Here is a 6,343-nt window from a genome sequence, read left to right as displayed (position 1 = left end):
CCAGGCGCCGCCGCCATCCATCATGCACGCACAACTCCTTCAGAGTTCAAAGGCAAAGTTGCAAAAGACTTGTTATTCCTCAGGGTGCTCTGAAGATTTATGTACTGTCACCTACCCGGGCAGTGGGAGATGTTTACCGGTCTCCCATGTCAGCTGAGCTCAGGGAGCAGTAATGTGATTACAACACTCGTGCACTCAGAAACGCTTTCTGGCTCCTTGTATCTCCTTGCCTGATCTCCAGGACGGCTCAACAGTGTTAAAAAAAAAAAAACACCACCAAAACACCACCCAGACCGAAACCATTTGAGGTGTGGGCCCAGAAGCATCTCTAGCATTCCCCTTTTCCCCTGCCATTGCAGCCCTCAATTTCATAAATGATATTTGTTCTTCCCACAAGCCTTACCTCATTTGGGGGCACAGAGAGGCTTAGAGTCAGGGGTTTCACCCACAGGCAGGTTATACCTGCAAACATGGGAGTGCACGTGGAAGGATGGCCTCACACCACCGCCACCACCACGTTGCTTGCCAGAGCACTTCAACAAGAGCCAGAAACTGAGATTTAAGCTCTAAGCCTCTCCCTCTTCCCCACACGGGGAAGCTCGTACCTTTTTATTGCTGCCCCCACCGCTGCACACACAACGCTTCGGGGCCGCCGCCAGCGCTTCCGTCCACACTGTGCAAACACCTCTGCGCCCTTTCCCCGCACAGAGTAATAATAGTGCATGCGGCCCTCGTTCCCCGCTCCCGGGAGCGATGGCGTGGGCACCGAGCGGCAACTACAGACGATGTCCCAAGGTCTGGTTAATGTTTCAGCACTTGCCCATCACAAGTTGCACTTTGAGCCGTATACGGCACGTTATTGGCGATCCTGGCATTTATAGGTTTGTTTGCACCGACCAGTTGGGTGCCTTCTCTTTTTTAAGAGAAGGTTGACACCAGAAATCTCAGGTCACGTCAAAGCACCTGATCTCCACCCACGCCGGTGAAAAACCAGTAAGTGCTCTGCCATCAGCGTAACCTTGATTTCCACAGGCTTTGGGGCTTCTTGCACGTGAGAAAAGGCTGTTGCACTGCCAGACACCCTGTGAACAGCCGGTGGGGCAAAGTTCTTGTTTCCTTTGTAGTGAAAAAGTTCAGGGCCGGATTTTGATTATCACAAGGAGTAGTAAAGTACACAGAGCAGAGATCGCACATTGGGTAAGAATTATCACCGAGGTGAAAAAAACAAACAGAAACAGCAAAACAAACTCGTGCCCAGCTGAGGCAGCGCTGCCCTACATTCTGGTCTGCGCAGCCCTGCGCAGGTCTGCGTGGCACACGCGGCTTACGAAAAATGCTGGGCCACGCTCTGGATGCAGCACGGCCTCCCCTGGCCCGGCGCAGCACCGCGGCATGGCTGCCAGGGGAGTCCTGCCAGGGCGGCTGAGCGACGGACGGCTCATCCTGCCCTTTGACAGCTTTCTTCAACATGCAAATTAAAGTAAACCAGGTGAAGTACCAAAGTCCAGTGTCATGTCACTTGGCTTACATTAAAAAAAAAAAAAAAAAAAAAAGAAACAAGAAAGAATGGAGAAGGAATCAAGGGATCTCTATTTTTTAGCAGGATCTGCTACCCTGAGCCAGTGTTCGGATGTAAAACAGAGTCATTTCGAATGTGGTGATGGACGTACTCCCACACTACACCCAACCTGCTTCTTTACAAGGGTTTGAGTATTCTTTTACAAGTCTGGGAAAGAGGAAAATTCACATTTTACACAAAATTAAAGTCCTGCCTGACAGCTTCCCAGCTGCAAGCTGTGCCTCCGCTGTGTTGTTGCTGCGTTCTGCCTTGGTTGGGCTCCGGTGCAGCCTTGGCTCCCCTCAAGGTTCCCAAAGAAATTGTTTTGTCTCTTACCGTCAGATTCACCCACCCCTGTGCAAATATCCCCAACCAGCAAAAGTCATGGGGATTTAGAGGCAAAACATGAACATTGCAGTTGCTGTGGCTGTTTGGAGAAAAATGCAGCCAAAGGACCCAGCTCGCAGACTCTGCTTGTAAATGCCACTGGCGTACATGAGACGAGCTCTGGAAATATCTTGCCGCTCCAGGCTTGCACAACTGGGCTGCAAGCAGCGAGGGGTAGAAACCGTGGGAACTGGCAGCAGTGCGACACAGGAGAGCGTCAGGACTGCCCAACTATTCAGCTGCAACCCAGAAACTGAGAGCTGCAGCAAGAGACATCTTCCCCCCACCTCCAGCCCTGCAAAACATTCCCTCTCCTAGAAATTTGCATAAGCCTGTGTACATTTCCTGCAATCCTTCGGCAACGGATAGAGTTGTGGTTCAACAATTTATGGGATCAAAGGCAGATTATGATCCTATCGCTGGAACAGTTAACATGTGGGCTTTTCAGATATCATTTCTTAAAGATCAAACTCTGAGGTATCCCAGGGAAGTGAGTTTAGGCAAACCACATAGCTGGGGAGCAGGAAGGATTATTTATTTTTTTCTTACGCATAGTCAAAGGGTTCGTTAGGGCTTTCTCAAAACCTGTAGCTCTCGTTCTGTACCCAGCCAGCGCCGACTGGCCGCAGTTTAAAATCCCCACGGTGGGTCTCCCGGGCTGCCTTGCAGCAGGGGATTTCCTAGGGCAGGAAGCACGTCCCGCAGGGAGGGAGGCTCAGCCGGCTCTTCCTTCAATGGCAGAAAGGGTCGAGGCACCGAGGGCTGGGCTGCAGCTTTTACGAGCGCCTCACATGTCATTTCCCCGCTCTCCGTCCAGGCCCCTGGCAGCTGGAGAGGAAGCGGTGCATGATTAGCCCCAGGTGGAGGGAGCAGCTCCAGCTCTGCAACGGCAGCTCCCCGTACACTGCCAAGGGAGCCCGCAGGCGCCGGGGAAGGCGTCCGGGGCAGCCCACTTCAGCCCAGACCGGCTAGCAAACGCGGAAGAGGGCTGATGTAAGGCGAGGATTAAAGGCAAATCTTCAGGGAAGTAGAGGATCCAAAATCAAGCTCCTTCTGAGTTCAAAAAGCATCACGGAGCAGTAGGGTCATGCCACCGATGAGTTGCTTTGCTAGATGGGGAGAGTCTGGCTAACATAGGCATCAGGTGGTCCACACTCCCCTCCTCATGCCTCCGACCCTGTAGAAGGAAACCTGAGCTTCTGTGTCACTACATTTGAAAGGAAAGGAAAGGAAATTTCTTACAGTGGAAATACCTGTTGCTTATCAGCGTAAATAGGAGGGAAAATGATGCCACTCCCCAAACCTCCATGCATGCTGCTTATTTAAATTCAAGTTGCCACATCAGAGGAAGCTCAGGGAGTGGTGCTGGCTGTTGGTGCGCTCCCCAGCTGGGCTTTGTGTGCTGCCCTCCCTGAGACCACCAGCACCCTCCTGACCTGGGGACCTGCACCGCTTCTACTGCTCCCATGCTCACATCCAGGTGAAGGAGTAAGGTGTTGCAGGACTGAGTGGGAACTCCCCCACGGAGAGATCTGTATGCCCAGGTTCCCACCACCTCCTCCTAGGGTCCAAAGAGACAGTAGGGGATGCCACTCTCCTTTCAGAGGGTGACCGGGACATTCCACCCTGCCCCAAGTGTCATGGACACAGTAGGCGAGAAATAAGACCAGGTGTCTCTCAAAGACCCAGAGCACATCTATTATTTTACTAACCAGGCAATGAAGGAGGCCGCCTGCATCTGAGCAGCCTCCAGAAACTTGGAGACACCCTCCCAGGGCCAGGGCAGCTGATATTGTGGCAAGTCCCAGCAGGCAAGGAGATGAAGTTGGCTGAAGCTGCTTGTGGCAGGACAGAGGGAGCAGGGGGTCAAGGAAGCCTGGTTTGGTAGAGGAAGGGAGGTGGAGGGACTGGTATCTTTACAAGGGTATGTGCTTTGCAGATGTAATTCTATACGCTAAAAGGAGATATTTACAGGAGGGTTTTTTCCATGTATCACCAGGTAAGGGAGAAAGGCTTTTGAGGAAGCCCTTGGAGAAAGCTGGCAGCACATCACTGGAAATACCTTGGCTGAACACAAGCCAGCTGAGTTTAACACGAAGAATGAGTTACAGCAGCAACTGCCTAAGTAGTGTTTAATACAATAACCTGAACTAACCTTTTAGTCAAGGTTGGCAGAGGAATGTCTGCTTCACACCTCATCTGGTGGGACATCCACCTAGGGAAGGCCCGTAGCAGCAAAGCCAGGACTGCATGCTGAAACCAGAAACGCCAGTGACTTGAAACTAAAAACAATCCTTCCATTTCTAAAAATGCCCGATGGATTTTATTACTAATTGCTTCTCTCTTCATCTTACCCCTGTCACATCACAGAAAGCAGAAGTTAGAAAAAAGCCGAGCTATCTACACAGGGAAGATGTGCTTTCTCTCATGAACAGAAGTTGGTTTGTTTGTATCAGAGCAAGATTTGCTGTTGTGGTTAGTTTAGTGGGGTAGCAAGGATCAGATGACTTTCAAAACAGTACAAAACTAGTCAAAATAATCTCTAACCTAGTTAAATGGACTCTGCATGATGTTATTATGTAAGCGTTCTCAAGTCAAACAGGGAGAGAGATGATAGAGGGAGAGTTCAAACAAGGAATGAGACTAAAAGTACAAAAGAAAACAAAATAAGACATTCGGCACAAGGTCAGGCAATCAGAACATTGCAGGCTAGAAAAGGAAGTGAAATTACAGGCTCTGGCAAAACAGCTGAACGCTTACTCAGGAAAATTACAAAACTGTTGTGATCCTTACCATCAGTTATGTGTCTGCTATCCAGAACAATTTCCAAGACAAGCTACACAAATTCACAAAAGCAAGCTGGAGGACATCATGTTCTTCCCACAGTAGGTCAAGTGATTTTTGTTTTTTATATATATATAAAAAAATACCAGGACCATATTTATATGGTGCCCTTACTAGTGTATATATACACACGTATACAAATGTATATAGTGTCCTGGTAAAATCTATCAGCTGGTGGTAAATTACGATCAAGATTGTCTTTTCCATCAAGAGCTTCTAAAGGAGAGGTCAAAAGGTCGAAAGCCCCCAGCCAAGCACTAAAATCTATTCACCAATCAACAGAAAAAATTTTGCTCCTGCAAAAGACCTAGGACACTAGAGGCAAAGCTGAGATAGGAAAGAATGCTCAGTTTTATGCTGAAATTAGATAGGACACATCAGTTAAAGAAACTGAAGGGTTTATCCCTAACGTAAGCTGCTCTGGCCCTAAGTGTTTGCAGGGGAGGAAGCAGCAGCAAGCTTGAAGTATATGACACATCATTTCCCAAAGAGCTATTAGGCTGTAGGGACTTCAGAGGTGGGGCCAAACATTTTCTGTATATTTATTAAATACTATACTGGTAAAACTTAGAGGCCTCACAATTGGAAATTATTTCCTTAGTGCTGATAAAAATGAATATTCTCAAAAAGAAGCTGAGCTCTGCAAACCCGTGAAATGTCACCGATGGAGGAGCTCCAGGAACACTTGCCAGGGCGGTATGTCCCCAGCAGCATGGCAACAATGCAGAGAGGGAGAGACTCAGAGAAGCCACACAAACATATATACCTACTGCAAAACCCACAGCACTGGGATTGACCTGCTCTCGCTGCAGTCAGACCAACCCTCTTCATCATAAACTGAATGATTTGATGAAAGGCTCACAACAAAAACCACGTGCAGGGTTTATATATGTCCAGACAAAGGTTCTTTGCTGCGAGAGGGTCACGTTGTTACACACCTACAGACAGGGCTCATTACCCAGGGCAGGCACTGGTTAGGCTGCAATCAGAGAAAGCAGCCACAGCCCTGGTCTGTGGTCCCAGAGAAGTTGTCGAAGAATAAACAGGGTTAGATAGTTGTCAGCTGTACTCAATCAACCCTCCTCACAAGCTGCCACCTGCCCCCCAGTTAAGTCACTAATTAAAAGCACTGCTGTGTGCATCTTTACAGGTTTATTATGCATTGGTGTAAGCAGCTGAAAGATCAACACTTTGTCAGTGGAAGCACGTGAAATTTGGCAGAAACCCTGCTATCCAGTGGAACAGGGATTAACTGGGAGGCAGATGTGACTTACTCATGTCTGCATCAGCTTCAGGAACTGTGATTCATGTTACGCAGTGAGGCAGCATTGCAGTGCTACAAAGGGCTGTGCAGTTTATCTGTTCTTGGAAGCTACCCTAGTCTGCAAGCCTGTGTAGCAAGACTTGTGATGCTTGCTAGTTTTAGTCCCAGGCTCGATGCCTCAGAGCTGAAGGCGTTAGAAAGCTTCAGAAAGAAAAGGGAGTTTTAAGGCAAGTAAAGCCAGTTTCGAAGGGAAAGGTGAGCAAAATGGCTAAATGCCATGACTTTGAGCT

This window comes from Pygoscelis adeliae, unplaced genomic scaffold (genome assembly GCF_000699105.1).
Source record: "Pygoscelis adeliae isolate BGI_AS28 unplaced genomic scaffold, ASM69910v1 Scaffold260, whole genome shotgun sequence".
Taxonomy (NCBI): domain Eukaryota; kingdom Metazoa; phylum Chordata; class Aves; order Sphenisciformes; family Spheniscidae; genus Pygoscelis; species Pygoscelis adeliae.
Note: the sequence above shows the minus strand (reverse complement) of the source record.